At 43.8% G+C, this 25,173-nt stretch overlaps 1 long non-coding RNA gene across 2 annotated transcripts in view; it reads right to left on the bottom strand.

Moving 5' to 3' along the window:
- Window positions 1–25,173, bottom strand: part of LOC145533469 (uncharacterized) — a 141,388-nt gene that overhangs the window by 41,335 nt on the left and 74,880 nt on the right. The window contains exons 4-6 of one of the 2 annotated variants that reach the window (XR_014074103.1): window positions 21,553–21,592; window positions 17,864–18,045; window positions 15,169–15,319 (exon numbers count right to left, since the gene is read on the bottom strand). This is a non-coding gene — a long non-coding RNA (uncharacterized LOC145533469). Of the gene's footprint in view, window positions 1–15,168; window positions 15,320–17,863; window positions 18,046–18,715; window positions 19,684–21,552; window positions 21,593–25,173 lie in introns of those variants that run through there. The other variant, XR_014074104.1, reaches the window with a different exon arrangement.

The following is a 25,173-nucleotide window of genomic DNA, read 5'->3' as shown; positions in this document are numbered from 1 at the left end:
AAAAGTCTACAAGCAATAAATGCTGGAGAGGGTGTGAAGAAAAGGGAATCCTCTTACACTGTTAGTGGGAATGCAAACTAGTACAGCCACTATGGAGAAGAGTGTGGAGATTCCTCAAAAAACCGGAAATAGAACTGCCATATGATCCAGCAATCCCACTGCTGGGCATACACACCGAGGAAACCAGAACTGAAAGAGACACATGTATCCCAATGTTCATCGCAGCACTGTTTATAATAGCCAGGACATGGAAGCAACCTAGATGTCCATCAGCAGATGAATGGATAAGGAAGCTGTGGTACATATACACAATGGAATATTACTCAGCCATTAAAAAGAATATATTTGAATCAGTTCTAATGAGGTGGATGAAACTGGAGCCTATTATACAGAGTGAAGTAAGCCAGAAAGAAAAACACCAATACAGTATACAAATGCATATATATGGAATTTAGAAAGTTGGTAAAGATAACCCTGTATGCAAGACAGCAAAAGAGACACAGATATATAGAACAGTCTTTTGGACTCTATGGGAGAGGACGAGGGCGGGATGATATGGGAGAATGGCACTGAAGCATGTAAATTATCATATGTGAAATGAATTGCCAGTCCAGGTTCGATGCATGATACAGAGTGCTCGGGGCTGGTGCACTGGGATGACCCAGAGGGATAGGATGGGGAGGGAGGTGGGAGGGGGGTTCTGGAAAGGGAACACATGTACACCCATGGTGGATTCATGTCAATGTACGGCAAACCCAAGAAAATATTGTAAAGTAAAAAAATAAAATAAAACAGAAAAAAAAAAAGAAATGTGCTTCTGGCCAGCATGAGGAGGAAAGGGTAGGAAACCCCATAACTTTGAGGTCTGTTTGTCTCTTTTAAAGTCCTGGAAAGAATAGATAAGGAGGTAAGAGGGGAACCAGAAGAGGACAGAGCAGAGGAAAGTCATACCACATTTTAAATACATTGAGTGGAGGGAGGATCCCGTTCTCTGCTGAGAGCTTTTCCCTTGATTGAGACCAGCTCCCTCTCAAAGGGGCACAGCACTGCCCACGTCCCTCCTCTCCCTGCGAGAATTCTCCGTATATCATTCACAGGAAGCAGATGGAAATAACCCTTGCTTCAAGCAGAGAAAAGCAAAAGCTGCCAATTTGCCGGGAGCTGGAGGCACCCTTCCAGACCCACCAGTAATCACAGGCATCCAGCAGCACTTAATTTACCCTAAACACGCATGCATCTCAGGCCACTCTCCCTGAGGCAGACTTCTCTCAGGCTTATCTCTGAAGGCCCAGCCTCTCCACCCCACCAGGCTCAGGAGAGAAGAGCCATGCCTGACTCCTCCAGAGCCTGATGAAACAGGGTCCTGTCCACAAAAGGACTCCATAAACCGAGACTTGAATTGAAGCTGGGGCCAAGGAGGTCACACAGCTCATGAAGGGGAAAACTGGTGCTCGTTCCATCTGCCCCCAGCCCTCACTCAAAACCTAGCTGACTTTCCTTCGCCCAGGTGGCAGAGTGTTCACTAGTGTTTCTTCACATTCAAATGACTCCCTATTTTGCAATGCGCCCAGCTATTCCTCTCTGATCTCTCTCTCCCAAATCCATAATTTGCAGTGTCTCCAAACTATCGCTAAGCTTATAAAACATTAAAAAAGTCACCTCCTGAATTAGACTCTTTGATGTTGCAAGGGTAAGACACATGGATTGTCTTTAGTGATGGGACTTGACTTTAAGAATGGATGCACTGGGAACTCAGCCAACTTGTAAGCAGTCTCAGCAGCTACAGAAGCGTGGGAACTACAGTGCCTCCAAGTCTGAGATGCTTCAAGGACAGCTGAGGCAGGGCTCACTCAATGCTGCTCAGAATGCCCTGAGCTCTGGACCTACATCACTGATTTTCCCCACCCAAGAGAAGTCCATTGAGGCCAGTTTGTCTCCATCCAGTAAGGAGCCATCTTGTTGGGCAGAATTCCTTACATGACAGGTCTCCCTCATTTCGATCCTTTGGTTCAGTCCCTGAATCCTGGACAATCACTTGGTACCTGGAAAGCAGGTGTGACATTGTATTTATCTTTCTATTCATCCATCCCTCCATCCATTCATCTACCCACTCATCCATCCACTCAAGCATCTGTCATCCATCCATCTTATTCATCCATCTATCCTTCCTTTCTTCCACCCCCCCACCTGTCTATCCATCATCTACCCATCCATCTACCCACCCATCCATCCATCATCCATCCATCATCTATCCATCCATCTTTCCTTCCCTCATCTGTCCACTCACCCATCCATCATTTATCCTTCCATTTATCCAGCTCCCCATCCATTCATCTTCCATCTGTCCATCCTTCCTTCCTTCCCTCCAGCCACCTATGCATCTCCTGCCTCTGTTCTCTTCTGTAGTGACGTCATTCTCAGGCAGATTCTACCCACATGGCCAGAAAACTGGCCCCAAGCAGCTCTGAAAATTTTCTCCCCTGCAGAGACCATTCACTCTCAGCATCCATATGAGTCTCTGAAAAAACTACTGTCTGGCCTGACTGGTCACATGTCACCCTGTGGTGGGGGAGGTGTCGCAAGCACTAAATTGACTGAACCACCAAAATGGGGCTTCCCGGGTATTGCTGTGGTAAAGAATCTGCCTGCCAATGCAGGAGACTCAGGGGAGGCGGGTTTGATCCCCGGGTGGGGAAGATCCTCTGGAGTAGGAAATGGCAACCCACTCCAGTATTCTTGCCTGGAAAACTCCATGGACAGAGGAGCCTGGTGGCTACGTCCATGGGGTTGCAGAGTCAAACACAACTGAGCACACAAGCACACATGCACCAAAACAGTACAGAGTGCAAGAGTAAGTCTGAAAAGGGAGGGACAATCGGACAAAAGAGCAAGAGAGAATCTGCTGACAGATCTTCACTCTAACATAATGAAAATGGTTTTCTCTGTGATATGCAATTGGCATCATAATGTATCTGTACACAAATTGCCTCAAACTATGACAGCTATTTCAATGCGTTTAAAGGAAGTTTCCCATTACACAGAGAGAGAGAGAGAGACTCCAGAAAAAGTGTTAACTTAAAATTTTATTTGAAGGGATGTTGGAAAAACATTTTCCCAGGGATGTAAATCAAGGGTGACTTTATTAGATCTCAGAGCAGATCATTCTGATTTTTAACGACTGCATATAAATTGTAAGAGAAATACTCCTCAGGCTGGCAGAAGGGATGGGCATTGGTTTCCATGCTGTCCTGCCCAAGGGCTATTTTTCAGACACTATATTCTTTTACTGCTTAGAACAGAAAAGTAAGGTTTGCATGGCAGGAATGAAACCCAAATGAATTTCCCAAAGAGGGGGGGAAATAAAAGAGTCTCTGGATTTTGATATACAGTGTGGAGAGTACAGGTCAGGAGGAAAAAAGAAGAGGGTCATTCAAACAGAGATACCCAAGAGGCCTACAAATGTGTCTCGTTTTTTGAGCATTACACATTGTAAGGAGGGGGAGCTTTGTCGGATATTGATTTATGCACCAGACCACCAAGTGTAACTTTTCGTGACTTTTTTTTTTTTTAAGGAGAATTAAATCCAACTAGCCCGCTTTCAATCATACAAGAACTAACTGTCCTGGTGTGAGTTGCCCAAACTCTTTTCCCCGTTGACCACTTTGTACAATGACATCAACCCGAAAAGAGCACAGTAGAGGAAAGAATGTGAGACTTTAAAATAACAGCTTGGATAGTGAGGAAGTAACTCCACCAGCTAAGTGGGAGCCACAGGCAGAGGGTTTGAAACTGTGCTCAGGCCCTTGATCTTCTATTACTTCAGAGACTGTGCATAGCACCTCCTGGGAAGAGCCTTCCTGCTTAGAAAGGAGAATGGCCCTGGGATGGCGAGGGAGGGGGACCAGAGGTTGTGACATTGAAAGGAAATAAATCTTTCCAGAAAAGAGGGTAAAAATGACTCCATTTACCCTGATAACTAAGAACTCCTGAGGCCCTTTCCATTGCTTAAGTAAGTTTGGATAAAATGTCTCCTTTCTGAAAAGCACACCAACTAAAAATATTTTTAAATTTTTAAAACAATGTTTAACAACTAAGAATGAATATATTCCTTTAAATGTTCATACAGTACAGAATTACAGGCAAACCTCCCTTTATTGCACTTTGACGGCATTTTGCAAATGTTATGTTTTTTACTAATTGAATGTTGATGGCAACCCTGTGTCAACCAAGTCTAAAGGCGCCATTTTTCCAGCAGCCTTTGCTCAGTTCATGACTCTGTGTCACATTTTTGTAATTCTTTCAATCTTTTGAACTTTTTCATTATCATTACCCTTGGTATGGTGACTGACTCACTGAGGTTCAGGTGATGGTTAGCTCTTTTCCCAGCACCAGGGTCTTTTCTAATCAGTCAGTTCTTCATATCAGGTGGCCAAAATATTGGAGCTTCAGCTTCAACTCAGTCTTTCCAATGAATACTCAGGATTGATTTCCTTTAGGATTGACTGGTTTGATCTCCTTGCTGTCCAAGGGACTCTCAAGAGTCTTCTCCAACACCACAGTTCAAAAGCATCAACTATTTGGTGTTCAGCTTTCTTTACAGTCCAACTCTCATAACCACACATGACTACTGGAAAAACCATAGCTTTGACTAAATGGACCTTTGTTGGCAAAGTAATGTTTCTCCTTTTTAATATGCTGTCTAAGTTGGTCATAGCTTTTCTTTCATAGCTTTTTCCTTCCAAGGTCATAGCTTTTCTTCCAAGCGTCTTTTAATTTCATGGCTGCAGTCACCATCTGCAGTGCTTTTGGAAGCCAAGAAAATAAAGTCTCTCACTGTTTCCATTGTTTCCCATCAATTTGCCATGAAGTGATGGGGCCAGATGCCACGATCTTCGTTTTTTGAGTGTTGGGTTTTAAGCCAGCTTTTTCACTCTCCTCTTTCACTTTCATCAAGAAGCTCTTTAGTTTCTCTTCGCTTTCTGCCATAAGGGTGGTGTCACTGCATATGTGAGGTTATTGATATTCTCCCGGCAATCTTGATTCCAGCTTGTGCTTCATCCAGTCGGGCATTTCAATGATGTACTCTGTGAAATGTACTCTTACAAGTTAAATAAGCAGGGGGACAATATACAGCCTTGACGTACTCCTTTCCCAATTTGGAACCAGTCCATTGTTCCACGTCCAGTTCTAACTGTTGCTTCTTGACCTGCATACAGATTTCTCAGGAGGCAGGTCAGGTGGTCTGGTATTCCCATCTCTTGAAGAATTTTCCACAGTTTGTTGTGATCCACATAGTCAAGGCTTTGGTGTAGTCAATAAAGCAGAAGTAGATATTTTTCTGGAACTCTCTTGCTTTTTTGATGATCCAATGGATGTTGGCAATTTGATCTCTGGTTCCTCTGCCTTTTCTAAATCCAGCTTGAACATCTGGAATTTCACGGTTCATGTACTGTTGAAGCCTGGCTTGGAGAATTTTGAGCATTACTTTGCTAGCGTGTGAGATGAGTACAATTGTGCAGTAGTTGGAACATTCTTTGGCATTGCCTTTCTTTGGGATTGGAATGAACTGACCTTTTCCAGTCCTGTGGCCACTGCTGAGTTTTCCAAATTTCCCTGATGCTGGGAAAGGTTGAAGGCAGGAGGAGAAGGGGACGACAGAGGATGAGATGATTGGATGGCATCACCGACTCAATGGACACAAGTTTGAGCTAGCTCCGGGAGTTGGTGATGGACAGGGAAGCCTGACATGCTGCAGTCCATGGGGTCACAAAGAGTCAGACACGACTGAGTGACTGAACTGAACTAGTGTTTTTCCACAATAAATTATTTTTACTTAAGGTATGTGGGCTTCCGTGGTGGTTTAGTGGTGAAGAATCTTTCTGCCTGGGTCGGGAAGATCTCTTGGAGAAGAAAATGGCAACCCACTCCAGTATTCTTGCCTGGGAAATCCCATGGACAGAAGATCTTGGTGGGCTACAGTCCATGGGGTCACAAGAGTCAGACACAACTTAGAAACTAAACAACAATTAAAATATATACCTTGCTTTTTTAGACATAATGTATTACACACTTAACAAACTACAGTATAGTCTAAACATAAATTTTCTATGCAGTGGGAAATTAAAAGTTTTGTGACTCACTTTATTGTGATATCCGTTCTATTGAAACTGAATCCACAGCATCTCCAAGGTCTATCTGAACACAGGAGTGAACTGTATGAATTGTTCCATCTGTACTTTTTCACATAGACATATATCTTATAACTCTTCCCATGTGAGCACTGTATGTCTACCCTATTCTCTTTTACTTCATCACTTTATTCTGTAATATTGGGTGGATGTTTAAATGGTTTCTAATTTTTTGCCATTATAAGCAGTGCTACACTGAAAATCCTAATCGATGCTTCTCTGTACACATGTAGAAAGAACCACTTGGACAGAAACAGGGAAATAAAAGTGATAGTTCAAAGAATATGGACACTTTTACTTTTTATATATACTTTCAAATTGACCTCCAAAAGACTATACCATTTTATACTCCCTCAACATTAAAAGCAATAGAGTTTTTAAAAATTTTCAGTCTCATAGGTAAAGCATGATCTACCATCATTACTTTGATCTTTGTTCATTATTTACTCATTAAGCATCTTTCCATATGTAAATTGGTCATTTTTATTTAGATCCGTGACTGGACTGTTTATAATTTTGCCTATCTTCCCACTTTTTTTCTTATTTATTTGTATGAACTCTTTATATATTATGAATTCTAATCTTTATTATGTAGCTTGAAAATATTTTACCCTAGACTGTTGCTCATGTTTTTATACCTCACTATATTAAAGCTTAAGATGTTTAATGTGGCCTTAAAAAAACTGTATCCTATATGGTTTCTGGGTTTTACATCTTGCTTAACAAAGACATTACTCATCTAAAAATTACAAAATTTCTGCTATTTTAGTTTTAGTACTTTTATAGTTTTTCTCTAGATTTAGCTCTTTATACAAATTATGTTTTTGTATTTATGGTGAGATTGAGATTTCCTTTTCTTCTTATCCTGTTTTTTTTTTCTTCTTACACTGTTTTTTGAATAGGTCCTTGCTTAGTCATAATTCAAAGTGTTACTTTTGTCTTAAGTCTTTAAGACTTAAGACTTTTGTCTTAATACTTAATTCCAATGCAAACATACATAGATGTATTTACAGACTCTGTTCCATTGATCTGTTTCTTCATTCTTATGTTAAGAACACACTGTTTTAACTACTACCATTTTAAAGTATGTTTTGATATAAAGTAGGATAAATCTCCTGTCAGTGTTCACCCTTTTTCAATAACCTTTCATTAATCTGTGCATTTTCTCATCTATATAAAGTTGCAGATCAGCTTGTCAAGTTTCATAAAATAACCCTTTGCAATTTTTCTTAGGATCACACTGAATTAGTGGGTTATCTGGGGGAAGAACCTTCATAATTCTGAATCTACCGTTCAATGCAGTATGTGTCGGCTTATTCCAAGTTTCCTTTGGTCCTTCAATAAAATGTTACAGTTTTCTTCATATTAGGTTTATTTCTAGATTTTTTTTTTTACTATTTTAATTAAAATATTTTCATGACATCCTCTGATTGTTCATTGACAGCACATTGGATTACTAATTTCTCATCCATTCATCCAGCAAGTATTTGTTAAATGCTCACTAAGGGAGCACCCTGCAATCCTAACTCTACTGTAGGTATACAAATTGTTGATTTTTGTATTGTTAAAAGATAAACTGCCCTGGAGAAGAAAATGGCAACCCATGTCAGCATTCTTGCCTGGGAAATCCCATGGGCAGAGGGGCCTGGAGGGCTACAGTCCATGGGGTCGCAAAGCATCCGATACAACTGAGCGACTAACGCACGAGATATATAATACGTATTTAAACCCCAGTTTTCGAACTAATGTTGTGAAATACATACAGCTTTTAAAAATGAAACAATTAAATCAGATATAGTAGAATAGGAAATATCAGACTGCATCTACTATAGAAAAGGTGAAAGTGAAAGTGAAGTTGTGTCTGACTCTTTGTGACCCCATGGACTGTAACCCGCTGGGCTCCTCCATCCATGGGATTCTCTAGGCAAGAATACTGGAGTGGGTTGCCATTTCCACTGTTTTCTAAGACCTTTTATTTACATATAGTGAGATATAGGTATGCATATCTCCATGTCAGTGCATGTGCTTTCAATATGTGCGCATGTGTGTTAATTGCAGTAAAATGTTTGAATTATACACTATGAAATAAACTAGAAAAGACAATAAATAAATAAACTGGAGCATATCAAAACTCTTTAGAGATTATTCAAGCAAAAATCAATTATAATGGGGTGGCCAAACCAGCAGGGGTTTGGAGCACTCCACCAACCACGAGCCAGAAGACTTACACAAAGATGCTGCGGCAAAGGGAACACGAGTATGTGATTGGCCAGAGCAGTGCGCTTGCCTCATTCAGAAAAGCCTATTGGCTGCGGGCGGTTGGTAGCCCTTGGGCAACAGTTTCTCAGCCTCAAGGCATCCCTGGCTTAAGGCCTCTGTTTACCCACCACCTGAGTCTCCTGGCCTCCCTGTTGAATTAATTTATCAGCATTGTTCACCTCTGTAGGAAAAGCTCCATAATGAAATATCAATGGATAAATTTTAATAGCCAAAGCAAGTGGATACATAGGCCAGAAAGTTTAAAGGAAAAGCAAAATGGTTAGAAAGCCTCCTTGACAGCATTTTCAACCACAGTTCCAGAGGCTTCTATACACAGTCACACAGGAGAAGCTTCTTCACTCCTGGGGATAGGAAAGGCCCTGCTGGCCCATGTGGCCCTGTGTTTCTTCCTCATAAGGAACCAGAATTATGCCCCGCACCTTCTTCCCACCAGCCTTTTTTCTGCATTTCTTGCCAGAAAGTTCAGAGTTAATTTGCTCAGTCAGCCACAGTGACTTCCTTACTCTGATTCTTCTCTCCCCAGGTACCTGAGGCAGAGTTTGCTCTTTATGTTTCTAATTTGTATTTGCTATAAATGACTTGATCTCCTGAGAAGCAGGCACAGATAGAAGAGGAGGAAGTGTTTGTAAAGCATCTAGGACACCAGCTGGTGGAAAACAGATTTGAAAAGGACTTTTCCTTTGAACTCCTGAGACTCCCAAGGGCAAGGTCACTCAGCTCAGTTCTGCCCCTTCCCCCCACCCCCATCCGGGGTTCAGGGAGACGGAGCAGGCTCTGTGCTGATGACCAGCCTGTCTGTTCTGAGTTGTTGTTCCTTGTCCCTTTCTCTGCCAGCAGCTAGATTGTTATCAAGCCACAAAGGGCAGATGGGGTCCTGAAATCTTTCATCACAAAGACAGCATCTCCTGGAGTTTATTTTTCTGAATGTTTGTAAGGAGAAAAGAAGGGAGGAACCCTGTCTTAAAGACTCAAAACAGTTTTAAAGTTGCGTGCTCCGGGCAAACGGCTTCTCTTGTTCTGTTTATATGTTTTGGCCCCACAATTGTGAGTGACTCAGACGTCGAGCGACGTCTCAGTTGTGGAGGAGGGTTCCCCGTACGGGGTTGTTGCTCTAATTTAGGGGCTCTTCAAGTTGTGAGGCTCCAATGATACAAAATGCCAAAAGCAGCTGGGAACCCATTTGAACTTAAACTACAGGTTTGCATTTTTTCCATTTCTCTGCCTTCCCTACCCAGCCACCAGCCCCACCATCCACACCCAATACCCTCCAACTAGGCTTTTCTATTGCAAATGATCAGACACAGGATTTGAATAAGAAGCCCAGCTATTTGCTCTGCTCCCAGACCTGCAGACAGCAGCATCCTACTTTGAGACACTCTGCACACTTATTACCACCAACGGTGAAATAAATAAGCTTACCTGATGTGTGTAACTTGAGTAAAAGAAAATTGCAAAATAATAGATAAAAATAAAGAGGTTCATTGTTGTGCGTTTGTGAAGGGCGTCACTAGATGAATAACTGGTTTTTAGATTTTTATATCATTGGGCTTGAACAAGAGAACAATAACAAAGGATTTACCTGCCTCCCAGAAAAAGTGATCAGGCCAGCCTCTGCAAGGGAGTTTTGACTCTTGAGTAATTCAGAACCTGGAGTCTACTAGATCTAAATTCCATAGGAAAGAGACAGAAGTGGTTCTTTCACTACAAAAATTTCTGAAAGAATTAACTCTCAAATTTTCAACTCCAGTAGGTAAAGGAGAATGTTTCCATGGGGTTTATTGAATGCTGTGCATTATTACTTAAAACCTCCTGTGTTTGGTTCTGATTGTTCCATGGGTATGCTTTTCCCTTTTTTTTTTTTTACAGCTGATGACATGACCAAAGTGGCTTGAGAAGGGAAAATGACCTCCTAGTCGTGTTCATACTCTCACCTTAATAAAGTCCTTTTTCCCCTTAGCATCTTCATTCTTCAAGAGCATTTCACTTGACTACAAAAGTAATGTACATACACCATTTTGGAAAACACTGAAAATTACAGGGATGAGAAATTTAAATCATTTCTCATTTTCAGCAGCCATCAGTAACCACTACTGGGCTTCTCTAGTGGCTCAGTGGTAAAGACTCCGCCTGCCAGTGCAGGGGACATGAGTTCGATCCCTGGTCCAGGAAAATCACACACACTGCAGAGCAACTAACCCCATGTGCCACAACTACTGAGCCTGCACTCTATAGAGTCTGCGAGCTGCAACGACAGAACCCACACGCTGCAACTGCTGAAGTCCACATGCCCTAGAGCCTGTGCTCCATAACAAGAGGAGCCACTGCAATGAGAAGCCCTCACACCACAACTAGAGAAAAGCTGATGCAGCAATGAAGACCCAGCACAGCCAAAAATACATTAATTAATTTAAATAAATAAATAAAGTGCTACTAAAAACATAAACACTGGTAAGATTTCAGTGTTGAGTCTTCTAGCCCATACTTCTCAACATATATGTTTATTCATGTTCTTCACAACGATGAGAACATGCCACTTTTACTTCTCCATAAACCATTAAAAACCTTCACCTCATAGTTGCAATTAGATCCCATCCCTTGATGCCCCATAATTTTTCAGCACATCCCCCTTTTCAGAGTATTTGAATTTTGTTTGGTGGCTCTTTTAAGCATGGAATGCATGGTGAAAGATGTGAACAACATATGTAAAGTATATCTTAACTCATCTCCGAGCTTAACACATCCAGCTCTGTGACCTAGAATCCTCCTGGAGCACAGATCTGATGGAGAAAAATGACAGGAATATATTTAACACACTTTGGGGGCACTTGACTAAATTAGGAGTGGTGCCGTTATTAAAAAGTCAACAGCTGATTGGCTACAAAGACTGGGAAACAATCCACCTAAAGAGGGAAAAATTCTCTCTTGAGCCCTCAACTTGTATATTCAGTATGAAAGTGCTCTTTTCCCTTCTTTCTAAAAAAAAAAACTGCAAGGCAAGATCACCCTTTTTAAATACAGTGACCTCCAACATTGGCACGTTCCCTTCCAATGTCACTTCCCCCAGAACATTCCCGCCTGGCTCATGTCGAAGCCAGGGTCCCCCTCCTCACTGGGTCTGCTCTCGTTTGTGACAATTCCAGCATCTGCTGTGATTTTTAAACAATCCTTTATCCCTGCCCGCTGTCTCCTTCCCACAAGAGTCCCTGTCTGATTCAGCTTGGTAGCTCCACGCAGTGGGCACCCAATAAATATTTGTGGAGTGATTCTTTCAAGGCACCTCGGTCAGGGCCCCCCCGTGTGCTTTTTCTGCGTTTAGGTCTCTCACAGGCTGGAGGCCACAGTTTAACAAAGCCAGGGCGAGGTCAGGGGGGCCGGGGAAGGCAGCTTTCAAGTTGAGTAATGAAAGGCGATGTTAATTACTGACATGGGCCATTTAGAAGGAAGAAAAATGCTATCTCTTATTAATTTTGCTGAAATGGACACACTCTTGTCAGTGGCTAATGGTTAACAAAGCCGTTCTTTTCTGAAGACAGAGCAGGAAAATCTCAGCAGAGGACCTGGGGGCCACAGGGCAGAAACCCCGACTTCCTGCCCCCACGTCCCCGTCCGCCTGAGATAACATGTCCTGCTTTTGTTTGGGCTTTTTGTTCCTGTACAGAGTTAGACAGAAAGCTGTCCACAAGAGGTTAAAAGGTTCACTCGTACCAAGATGGTTAGGACGGGCTCCTGCTAAGGACACAGGCATCAAGTTTACATTTTAGTGTGGGGAGGGGAGAGGTAGGAAGAGAAAAGGAATCAGCTTGTGGACTGGCAGGCCTTGTCCTCTTAGTGGGGAAATGCTTATTTAATCAAGAGGAAAGGGTTTGAGGGCCCAGCACTTTCCCTGGGATTACAGTCTCCTGGATAATCTCGGGTGGACGTGCCTAACTGCTCCTATGGTGCCCCTTGCTTTCCATTTGAACGCCCGCTTTGGCAGTTGTGAACTTCAAGTGGACCTATTTAAGCTGATCAGAGGAAACAGGCTGACAGTGAGCTGATTAGAAACCTCTTAGAGACCCTCCTGTAAAGAGAGAAGGAGGCGTTCTTAGCTTTTTTTCCATCAGCTTTGCAGAGGGCCAGGAGGCGGCCATAAAAGAGAGGACGGGATGGGGGCGGGGAAAGGAAAGGCTCCATTTTCCTCCGCGAAGAAAAACAACCTCCCTGCCAGACCTTTGCCAACCTTCCTGTTCTTGTCAAGCTCAGCTCTGAGCGAATGTTTGAAGATAACAAGAAAGGAAATCATGAAACGATACGGCGAGGCCGAGCTAGACTTGAAGAGACAAGTGCAAGCTGTTTCCTTGACCCGGGCTTATCTCCAGGCGGCCAAAAAGGAACCATCTATCAGACCCAGAAATAGGCTAGGAACCTCAGAGTAAAATGCTGCTCTTAACAAGAAAATGATGATATCTGAATTTGCTTAGAAAGCAATGTTTCAGCCATCACCGGGCGGCGTTTTCCATGCTCCGCACAGACGTGTTCTTTTGTCTCCAAGGGTAGAAAAGGTGCGGTGAACCCTTTCAAAAAGCTGAATGTTTGTTAGGAGTGTGGAGTTCCATTTGAGAAATGTTATAAACACATTAACGATCAGAGGGAACATTTCAAAACCTCTCTGGGAAAATAGGAGTTGCTGACAACAACTCCAAGCAAGAAAAGATTCCACTGCAAATTCTAAAGAAATGAGTAAGCTGCCTCTTTGCCATCCACACAGCCCTTATCAGCAGCAAAAAGTCTAGGTTAAGGATTTGCTTTCCAAGCTGATAGACCCTGGGTTGACCTAAAATCGAGCAGACAGTTAGGGGCTGAGGGAGACCGGGATGCGTGGGAAGAAGCCTGCAAAGCCGACCCCCCTTTGAAATGCTCAGTCTGTGTTACCGCCTGGAAAAACAGAATAACCGTTTAGGTTCCAGACCTTAAAGTGAAAATGAAGTTTACGAATTAGCTCTAAATAAATATTATCCTTCCCGTGAAGAGCTGCAGTCCCAAGGGAAACCGAATTCGTAAAAGACACAATTCGGCTCCTACACACACAGAACCAAACTAAGCTGACCTAAAACTGGCCTATTTCTCTCACTCTTTCAAAATAGCATGGTGATGTCATGCTTTTCATCTTCCCCACCCCCATGCCAAAGCAACCACTTCTTCCTGAAAATAGCATGATACAGTTCTAAGAGAGAAAGGGGGGAGTCAAAATATAAAGAAGAACAAATTCAAGTTTAAACCAGCAAGTGATAAAAGTCAATCTTTTCTTTCCTGTTTACTCACTTCCCTGACTGTGTGTGTGTATGTGTGTTACTCCCAAGATCCTTCTGAAAATCGTTATGGAGAAGGGAAAACTGTCTCCAAAATAATTTATGTCGTCTTATTTCTGAACCTTTCTCATTTTTTGTGAATTTCCCCTTTCTTCTTCACTAGTGAATACCCTAGAGTTGGGATGAACCAGATGCTTGTCTTAGAGCCCTGGGGTGGGGGATATAAATATATTTGAAGGAAAGAAGAATGAATTAGGAACTTGTAATAAATATTCTTGGGCCTGGGTCAATGGTCATCGGTGCTGTTTGAGCCTCCAGACACCTGCTTAAACTACAGATGTATAGAACTCACTGGGGACTTGTTAAATCGTCTGAGTAAGGGCCCAGGTGTCTGCAACCTTCCAAAGGAGCCCAGGTGAGACACAGTCAGCTCTGAGGACCGCTGATGAGGCTGGATGAAGAGACCTTGTACCACAGAGCAGGTCTCATGTCCCTCCCCCCGACACATAGGAGCTGGGTCCTGCCTCAGTTCTTACAGCAGAGACCAGGTCTTCCCACATATTTACCTCTTCAGGCCCCCACTTCCCTTAAAATGACTTAGCATCCTCTCCTACTTCCTTTATTTCCCATAAATTGCTAGACATTGTCTTTGATCTCAGAGGAGAGTTCCCTATAAAAAAAGAGGCACAGTAATCAAGATGGAGAAAACTCCAGTAAGATGAGTTAGGAGGACCCCTGCCAGAGATGGAGAACTTTGGTCAATGAGTCTTGACTGGGGACAAGCAGAGGAAAAGGAGGGGGACACACTGTGAAATGACACTCGAAACCCAGCTCACCCTTCAGTTACAAGACTGCCACGTGCCTGGGAGTTGAGCCAGAGAAAAACGCAAATCAAAAAAAAAGTGATTTCCAATAATAAAAAGGATCTCTCTTTTGGCCAGACTGCTTAACTTTGTCAAGTATTGATAGTTCTCCTTCTCTGTTTTTACAACAAATTCCATAAATAGCTATACAGTCACACAGATCTGTTAAGCAAGCAAATGTTAAGATTACTTTCATTTCCAGGCTTGATTAAGAGAAACATAGGAAAGTTTTCATGGGATTATAAAATTGATTTCTAAATACAAGTATGTTTTTAATTTACTTTGTAAGTTTTCACTCTCTTAAGTCAAATATCTGTCTGACATTTTAAAACCTTTAAGTCTTTGGGCTACAATGAACCAGCAGAGTGGGGCGTGTTTTGTGATTTCTGCCTTTGGTCCAGCCTCAGGTTGCAGCATTCTCACCAGCCTGAAAGGCACCCACCATGGAGGAAATTTCCCTGCCTCCACGGGCATACCGTGTCTATCTACCCTCACCCGTGGACATGCAGATGGATACTTCATCATAAACTTAGATTCTTGTGAAGTTACCTTCTATTTTTCTTCCTTCAAATGAAGCGTCTCTGCTTCTTCTAAGCCAGCCCCTTCACCCGGGTCTCCAGCTTCGCATCATCCTCTTGGGCTCCTCTGACACCGTCCAAGTTCTCTCTGGCTCCTCCAGGAGGGCTGTGAACTGCCCAGGCTAGAAAGAACAAGGGCAGACAGTGTCATGCAGACTAAGGATGATTTGAAAAGTCAGAGGAAGGTGCATTCCCTAGCCACAAACCCACCAGGGAGCCCTCAGTGAGGGAGGCAGTTCCTGATCTGGGGCTCAAAAGGTAGATTAGGATGGGGGAAGAGAAGACAACGGCTTTGTATAAGAAGTCTTCCAGGTTTGCCACACAAAAACCTAACACAGAGCAAACGTGGGATGGCGGTGGGTGGTGGGGTGGTGGGGTGTCACAGCGTGGAACAGAACAATTATAAGACTCTCTCTCTGCAAAGATGGATCTGTAGGAGACTCCTAGAGATAAAGCTGGAAGGAAAGGATGGCTGAAAACCCAGTGAAGCTGAATGCTAAGCTGAGGGCTTTCAAAACCATCAGAATGGCAATGGAGGGGCCACTCTTGGATTTTACAGAAGAGAGTGACATTTAAGACATCTGAGCTGGCAGCCATGTCCCTGAAGGTGCTGATGGTGAGCTGGGGTGAGTGCCACAGCAATCTGGGAGTGAGGCAAAGGGCCCTCCACTGAGGCTTATTGATAAGTGTGTTGCCCAAGACAGAGTCCAACGTCTCGTTAAAGCCAAGTTGGATGAAGTCTGTCCATGGCCTGGAACCCAGCAAGCCAGACTAGGTCTCCAGGAAGACAGGCAGCTCACCTGGCTAGGTCTTGTTTATGCAGCCAGGTGAGTCCTGTCTCCTCTCTCAGAACCTGAAAGCATGCGGATTCTTCTCCCAACAGAACCACTTAACACTATGAGAATCGTGGGATGTTAGAGCTCAACCTCAGGAACTGAGTGGCTCCTATGACACCCCAGCATGTCGCTTCCTGCCTGGATCTGTATGGATCAAAGGGAAGCACTGAGGCAGGAGGTAGATGGGCCCCCCAGGGATTAGCAATTTGAGTTCATTTCGTGTAGACTGAAACTCTAAAATATCAGTAACAGGACAATCAAGAGAGGAGACCGGACCCTGCTCAGATAAGAGATCAGAGACCACATACTTCTGATTCTCAAAGTCAAGGAAACCTTCCCAACAAGAAAGCTCCTTGGAGGTCAAAGAGGGAGGGGGCGCCACCCCAAAGTAAGTGATGTCATTCTACCCATAGCCCTCTTCACCGGGAACCATCTTGGCTGAGCGATGCAGGTACACATGGAAGGACCCTGAGATATACCAAACACGGACTCAGAACCAGGCAGGTCAAAATGATTGGCTGAAGGAAACCAGGAAGAAATGTCCCTTATAAGTGATTTAAACCACCACTAGAGCGCAACTCTCTAAGTCCAGCCATGTGTCTAGCCACAATGCTTTATCCTCCTAACAAACACTTTGTTTCACTACTTCCCATCTTTGTGGGGATTCTTTTCTGCAAAGCTGAAGGGTCAAGGCCTTGTCATTCATCACCAGTTGAGTGGCTAGTATTTGGCTCTCTCACTGCTGCAACCTCACCTCAATCGCTGGCCAGGAACCAAAACCCTGCTTCACGTCACTGCAGGCTGAGACCTCCCAAGATCAGCACCTCCCCACCAAACACACCAGCTAGTTCAACTCTCTTACTTTACAGACAGACAAACCAGATGCAGAGACATTACCTGACATGTCCACCACCATACAGATGTTACAGAGCCAGGTTAAAGATGCTGGCAGATGACATATGCAAGGACATTTCATTTTTATATATACAAAATGGAGAGACTGTACACGTATAATCTCCCTGTCTACTTGTTCTGTGCATGTATATCAATGCTAAGTTATTTCAGTCGTATCCAACTCTTTTCCACCCCATGGACTATAGTCCACCAGGGTCCTCTGTCCATGGAGTTCTCCAGGCAAGAATACTGGAATGGTTGCCATTTCCTCCTCCAGGGGATCTTCCCAACCCAGGGATTGAACCCTCATCTCTTCTGTCTCCTGCATTGGCAGGCGGGTTCTTTACTGCTAGTGACACCCAGTAAGCCCGTGTACATAATATACATATGTATACAGGCAAAAGACTCTGTGGTAGCTGAGATGATCAGGGTTCATAAATATATTTAAATACAACCTAATTAGGCATCCAGACAACACAGATAAGAAAGCTTCCCTTTGATTCAGTGACTTACAGAAAAAATATGAATGATCTTATCTCTGGGCTTCCCAAGGAGAGACAGCCTGGGAGCAGAAGTTGGGGGGGTGGCACTTTGAAGCAGCCCCCTCATTTGTTAACACTCTGTGCTGTCCCCCCGCCCCCGCCCCCGCCCAGCACAACTCTCTACAAAGCATCCACTCTCAGGATTCACATTCTCATCCTGGAGTGTTTGCCCTTCAAACAGGCAGAAACTGGTTGCGTTTGGCAGCCCTGCTGAGTTAGGCCTGGTGGTCCGTGTCCGCAGCACAGCCTCCAAGCCTCCGCGTTCACAGGAGGCCCATCTGGCTTTATCTGTCTGCGAGGACTCGGGCCCTGCCAATTGAACTCCCTGCCCCCAGAATAATGAGAAGATTTGAAAAGCCATTTAGTCATAACTCGATCAACCAATTTTCCTCACCAGTGGGCCTCAGTGAAATCGCCTTAATTTCTCCCCTGGGTGGGGGGGATGTGGCCGACGGGGACGCCAGTGATGTCTGAGTGGCAGGACATGCTGGGCAGGGCCTGCAGCGGGTGGGGCTCAGCCAGGGACCCCGGAGGCCGAGGGAAACAGCTTTGTTTTAGCTGTGAGTCAGACCAAACCTAGAGGTGAAAAGACAATCACATCACAGCCACAATGTTGAGAATCCTGAAATGGAAACCAGCTGTCTCTTGAAGGAAATTCCGGCTGCCCCTGGGTACCACGGGCGGCCAAGGATTAGCGCCAGGCAAGAGACAGAGAGAGACACACGGGCAGACAGGGAGACACAGGGTGGTTAACCAGGCTCCCTGGGAGGAGAGCAAAGGTGGACTGAGAAAGAGAAAAGTAAAGAAACAAAGAAAGAAGTAAGCAATTCTGGAGAAGAAACATTCAAATTTGCTTACAAGGGAACCTCTCTAGCTCTGTGAGAGAATGGTCTGGAACCTGGTGGTGGTGATCCCTGAATGATTCTGGGTGGGATCAGTGTAATTCCAGCCAGATGCTAAAGAAATTTGGTCAGGTACAAGAAAAAGTGGAGCGGGGGGCAGGGGTGACTTTGGCAGCGTGAGGCCAGCTGGATGTGTGCTCAACTGAAAGGCATATGGTTTGGATGATTTTCAGCTGAAATGAAAATTTTAGGCTTTCAAGGTCTACTTAAGAGAATTTTTTTAACCATCCCAAAATATAGCTTAAAGAATAGAAAAACAATTGCACCAGAGGGGGAAACAAAAATAGAGGGTTAAGAGAGAGATGGGGAGAGAGAATACGAAGGTAACCTTGAGTGAGACTATAACATTTTCCCCAGGGAAGCCCTGGTTTTCAATTTTAATATTTGATAAATCTTTCTATATCAGAGAAGCTCTGATAAATTAGAAGTTGGGGATTAACATATATACACTCAGTTCAGTTCAGTCGCTCAATCGTGTCCGACTCTTTGCTATCCCATGAATCGCAGCATGCCAGGCCTCCCTATCCATCACCAACTCCCGGAGTCTACCCAAATCCATGTCCATTGAGTCGGTGATGCCGTCCAGCCATCTCGTCCTCTGTCGTCCCCTTCTCCTGCCCCCAATCCTTCCCAGCACCTTTCAGGGTCTTTTCCAATGAGTCAGCTCTTCGCATGAGGTGGCCAAAGTATTGGAGTTTCAGCTTCAACATCAGTCCTTCCAATGAACACCCAGGACTGATCTCCTTTAGGATGGACTGGTTGGATCTCCTTGCAGTCCAAGGGACTCTCAAGAGTCTTCTCCAGCACCACAGTTCAAAAGCATCAATTCTTCGGCACTCAGCTTTTTTCACCGTCCAATTCTCACATCCATACATGACCACTGGAAAAACAATAGCCTTGACTAGATGGACTTTTGTTGGCAAAGTAATGTCTCTGCTTTTTAATATGCTATCTAGGTTGGTCATAACTTTCCTTCCAAGGAGTAAGCGTCTTTTAATTTTATGGCTGCAATCATCATCTGCAGTGATTTTGGAGCCCAGAAAAATAAAGTCTGACACTGTTTCCACTGTTTCCCCATCAATTTCCCATGAAGTGATGGGACCGGATGCCATGATCTTAGTTTTCTGAATGTTGAGCTTTAAGCCAACTGTGTCACTCTCCTCTCTCACTTTCATCAAGAGGCTCTTTAGTTCTTCTTCACTTTCTGCCATAAGGGTGGTGTCATCTGCATATCTGAGGTTATTGATACTTCTCTCAGCAATCTTGATTCCAGCTTGTGTTTCTTCCAGCCCAGCATTTCTCATGATGTACTCTGTATATAAGTTAAATAAGCAGGATAAGAATATGCAGCCTTGACGTACTCCTTTTCCTATTTGGAACCAGTCTGTTGTTCCATGTCCAGTTCTAACTGTTGCTTCCTGACCTGCATATACACACTACTATACATAAAACAGGTTAACAACAAGGACCTACTGTATAGCACAGGGAACTATATTCAAGATCTTGGAATAATCTACAATGGAAAAGAATCTGAAAAAGAAAATATATATGTGGGTATATAACCGAATCACTTTGCTGTACACTTGAAACTAATACAACATTGTCAATTAACTATACTTCAATTTTTTTAGTTAAATTTAATTTTTTTAAAAATGAAAGCTTACACACAGAGGAAAAAAGAGCTCTGAGTACAAAAAATTTACAGAAGCAGAGCTCAAGAGTTGGAGAAAGTCATCTCCAGAGTGGTTCTAGTCTTAGACAAGAGGCATCACAGGACACATAGGATAAGGCCCCACGTTCACCTCCAATCCCAGGGGCAAACCTGGGAGCCTGACCTGGTGACACACTCACCAAGCAGCGTCCAGGTCCAGAATGAGATGTGTGCACACACAGCCGAGACTGCTGCCCACAATCTCCGAAGATGAGGGGGAACAGGAAGCCTTTGTCCTTTTGTGACAGAGGGTCACAGAAACAAGGAGCCAGGGGTAAGGAAGGAATGGAGGAAAATTATATGTTTGAAGGCAGAAGATGGAGAGACAGCAAAGATGAACAGTAAAGACAGACAGGGGGAAGAATACAGATCTCAAATTTCTAAATTATCCTTGGCTCAAAGGTCTGGTTTACCACCGAAACAGTATAATTATAAAGTTGGCTTAAAACAGACCCAGGATCTAGTTACTAATTTCTTACTAGCAATAGCATCAAAACCCTTTCTGTTGGTAGCTGGTCTCTTGACAAAAACCGTGTGTCTCATACACGATGTGACCTATAGAGAGAACTGGTTTTAATCAGGCGGATCTATAAAATGGTATGCAATTGTGGTCTCCCTTCTCAGATGTCAACCCGAGCAGAGGAGAAAGTGAGGCTTGGAATTGTCAGAGTAAGTTGTGTGTGTGTGTAGAGGTGGGGGTGGGGTGGGTAGACATTTTACATAAACGCTCCCTTGTCCTGCAGTATATAGGCTAAGTGTGTCAGAAAACTCAGTGGGAACCCTCTGGTGGATTTGAGAAAAATGACCAGAAACATTCCTGTTGTGTTCATGTTTTTGGAGTGGATTCTGCTTGGCCTTAGAAAGGAAATTCTGGCCTGGTTACAGCCTTAAATGGGTGCTCATTCCCTTGAACATTCACTGCAGCAATGCTTTCATTCTTACCCCCATTTAGTTAATAAGAACACAGGCATCAAAGGCACCTAGACCTTGACTCCTGTTTACCTTGGCAACTACAGAGCCAGTGTTCAAAGGAAGAATTGTTTATTTCTAAGACACAAAATTCCCATTGGTAAAAAAATCTGTCTAGAATTTATACATGGTAGGCACCTTTCTCCCTTTAACTATTACTTTTGTTTCCTTGGAAAAATGTCAAATTGCAAATGTGGATTGAAAAAAACAACATGGTAGGCCTTTCAGAATCAAGATCCCAAACTCTTTCCCAATATAAGTAACGAATCAGTCAATGATTCCTCAAGATTAACAATCTCTGCTGGGAGGATTGTCACTGAACCCCCAAAATTGGGGGGTAGGTAGGGGGGTTGGGGGAAAGCCAGCGGAAATGTGATCTGTGGACAGCACAGGGATGCTGAGGCAGACTGGAGACGAGGCCCTAGAAGAGAAAGAAGACCTTCCTCCCATCTTTCTGAGACCTCAGATGAGGCTGAGAAATTGTAATTAACCTTGTCTCACCTTTGTATTAGTGATACGATTGTCCTAGTATTCCAGGTTCCTAGAATAGAGATCAGAAAATAGACAAAAAACCCTCAGTGAGTCAGTCAGCCATTCCCATGAAATAATATGTAATTCAGTTCAGTTCAGCCGCTCAGTCGTGTCCGACTCTTTGCGACCCCATGAACTGCAGCACACCAGGCCTCCCTGTCCATCACTAACTCCCTAAGTCCACCCAAACCCATGTCCATTGAGTCAGTGATGCCATCCAGCCATCTCATCCTCTGTCGTCCCCTTCTCCTCCTGCCCTCAATCTTTCCCAGCATCAGGGTCTTTTCCAATGAGTCAGCTCTTCGCATCAGGTGGCCAAATATTGGAGTTTCAGCTTCAACATCAGTCCTTCCAATGAACACCCAGGACTGATCTCCTTTAGGATGGACTGGTTGGATCTCCTTCCAGTCCAAGGGACTCTCAAGAGTCCTCTCCAACACCACAGTTCAAAAGCATTAATTCTTCGGCGCTCAGCTTTCTTTATAGTCCAACTCTCACATCCATACATGACTACTGGAAAAACCATAGCCTTGACTAGACAGACCTTTGTTGGCAAAGTAATGTCTCTGCTTTTTAATATGCTGTCCAGGTTGGTCATAACTTTTCTTCCAAGGAGTAAGCGTCTTTTAATTTCATGGCTAATTAAATATTATCTATTCATTTTTACAACAGATACATGCCCACCATATATGAGGAGCCATCCTAGATATTAATGAGAAAAAAATTATTCTTATGCCATACCAATCATACTATTAGGACACTAGTATAAACAGCGTGTATAAAAGAGGTCATAATGGAGAGACCAGAATTCATAATTCTAGGAGTGACGGTTGAGCTAGGACTTCAAAGTGTTAGTCGCTCATTCATGTCTGACTCTTTGAGACCCCATCGACTGTAGCCTGCCCAGCTCCTCTGTCCATGGGATTCTCCAGGCAAGAATACTGGAGTGGGTTGCCATGCCCTCCTCCAGGGGATCTTCCCAACCCAGGGATGGAACCTGCATCTTCTGCATTGCAGGCAGATTCTTTACCATCTGGACCACAGGGAAGCCTTCAAGGATAACCACAGTTTTGCTGAACTGAAGAGCTGATCCTAGCAGCGTGCTGGCTGATCTGAAAATCCACCATCTGCTTCATCCTCAGACACAGCTGGACTACATTTCCCAGTCTCTGTTGCAAATGAAGTGTGGCCATGTAACTGGGTTCTCGCCAATAGGATGAGAATGGGAGGGACCTGGGTCACTTTCAATCTTATTCATAAACATCTTCACTTCCTCCCCAAGGCTCTTTTCCACCAGGTAGATTGGAGATGATCCCCAGCCCATCCTGGAAGTTGTCTATCAAGGATGGCAGAGTGAATTCAAATTATGAGCGAGTCCATAGTTAGCCTAGAATCTGAAGGACTGACAGGTGGAAGGCTGCTTCAGCAGCATGTTCAACCCCACAGTGGGTTACATGAGCAGAAGTAAATTTCTTATGTCTGAGTCGATATGCCCTGTCTCTGTTGTGGCAGTCAGGCTTCCTTGCTGCTAAGATGCTGAAGACACATGTCCAAGGATGCTCAGGCGAGGCAGTAAGTGCAGCAAGAGAGGAAGCAGAGCACATCAGATCACACACGCACTCAGGTTTGACTTTTCCCCCAGGCTGGTGGTTCTCTACCAGGGGCAGTTTTGCACATGACCCCTGACTCCTAGGGAACATAAAATAATGTCTGGAGACACTTTTGGTTGCTACACCAAGGTCGAAGGAGGAGGTGCCACTGACATATGTAGGTAGAGGCCAGGGATGCTGCCAACATCCTACAATGCACAGGACAGTGTCCTACAATAAAGAATTATCTGGGTCAAAGGGGCTGAGATGGAGAAACCCAGCTATGTCAACAGGGCATCAGCAAAATTTCTTAAGAAGAGAGGACCATGATTGTATTCGTATTTCAGAGAGAGATTTCTGGCAACAACCTAGGAGAGTCATCAGAGATAAGAAAAGTAGTTCCATCCTTTGTTTCAGTTCAGCTCAGTTCAGATGCTCAGTTGTGTCTGACTTTTTGCTTCCTCATGGACTGAAATATGCCAGGCTTCCCTGTCCATCACCAACTCCTGGAGCTTGCTCAAATTCATGTCCATCGAGTCAGTGATGCCATCCAACCACCTTGTTCTCTGTCGTCCCCTTCTCTTCCTTTGTTTATCACATACCTACCATACATCATTTCATGCAAAGATGGGCTCAATAAAGGACAGAAATGGTCGGGACCTAACAGAAGCAGAAGATATTAAGAAGAGGTGGCAAGAATACACAGAAGAACTGTACAAAAAAGACCTTAACGACCCAGATAATCACGATGGTGTGATCACTCACCTAGAGCCAGACATCCTAGAATGTAAAGTCAAATGGGCCTTAAGAAGCATCACTACAGACAAAGCTGGTGGAGGTGATAGAATTCCAGTTGAGCTATTTCAAATCCTGAAAGATGATGCTGTGAAAGTGCTGCACTCAATATGCCAGCAAATCTGGAAAACTCAGCAGTGGCCACAGGACTGGAAAAGGTCAGTTTTCATTCCAATCCCAAAGAAAGGCAATGCCAAAGAATGCTCAAACTACCGCACAATTGCACTCATCTCACATGCTAGTAAAGTAATGCTTAAAATTCTCCAAGCCAGACTTCAACAATACATGAACCGTGAACTTCCAGATGTTCAAGCTGGTTTTAGAAAAGGCAGAGGAACCAGAGATCAAATTGCCAACATCCACTGGATCATCGAAAAAGCAAGAGAGTTCCACAAAAACATCTATTTCTGCTTTATTGACTATGCCAAAGCCTTTGACTGTGTGGATCACAACAAACTGTGGAAAATTCTGAAAGATATGGGCATACCAGACCACCTGACCTGCCTCTTGAGAAACCTGTATGAAGGTCAGGAAGCAACACTTAGAACTGGACATGGAACAACAGACTGGTTCCAAATAGGAAAAGGAGTATGTCAAGGCTGTATATTGTCACCCTGCTTTTTTAACTTATATACAGAGTACATCATGAGAAACGCTGGGCTGGAAGAAGCACAAGCTGGAATCAAGATTGCCAGGAGAAATATCAATAACCTCAGATATGCAGATGACACCACCCTTATGGCAGAAAGTGAAGAAGAACTAAAGGGCCTCTTGATGAAAGTGAGAGAGGAGAGTGACAAAGTTGGCTTAAAGCTCAACATTCAGAAAACTAAGATCATGGCATCCGGTCCCATCACTTCATGGGAAATAGATGGGGAAACAGTGGAAACAGTGTCAGACTTTATTTCGGGGGGCTCCAAAATCACTGCAGATGGTGATTGCAGCCATGAAATTAAAAGATGCTTACTCCTTGGAAGGAAAGTTATGACCAACCTAGATAGCATATCAAAAAGCAGAAACATTACTTTGCCAACAAAGGTCCATCTAGTCAAGGCTATGGTTTTTCCAGTAGTCATGTATAGATGTGAGAGCTGGACAGTGAAGAAAGCTGAGTGCCAAAGAATTGATGCTTTTGAACTGTGGTGTTGGAGAAGATTCTTGAGAGGCCCTTGGATTGCAAGGAGGTCCAGCCAGTCCATCCTAAAGG

Source organism: Giraffa tippelskirchi, chromosome 13, assembly GCF_054371585.1.
Source record: "Giraffa tippelskirchi isolate mGirTip1 chromosome 13, T2T-mGirTip1v1.2.pri, whole genome shotgun sequence".
NCBI classification, from domain to species: Eukaryota; Metazoa; Chordata; class Mammalia; order Artiodactyla; family Giraffidae; genus Giraffa; species Giraffa tippelskirchi.
The sequence above is the reverse complement of the archived record's forward strand: the minus strand, read 5'-3'. Positions and strand labels throughout refer to the sequence as shown.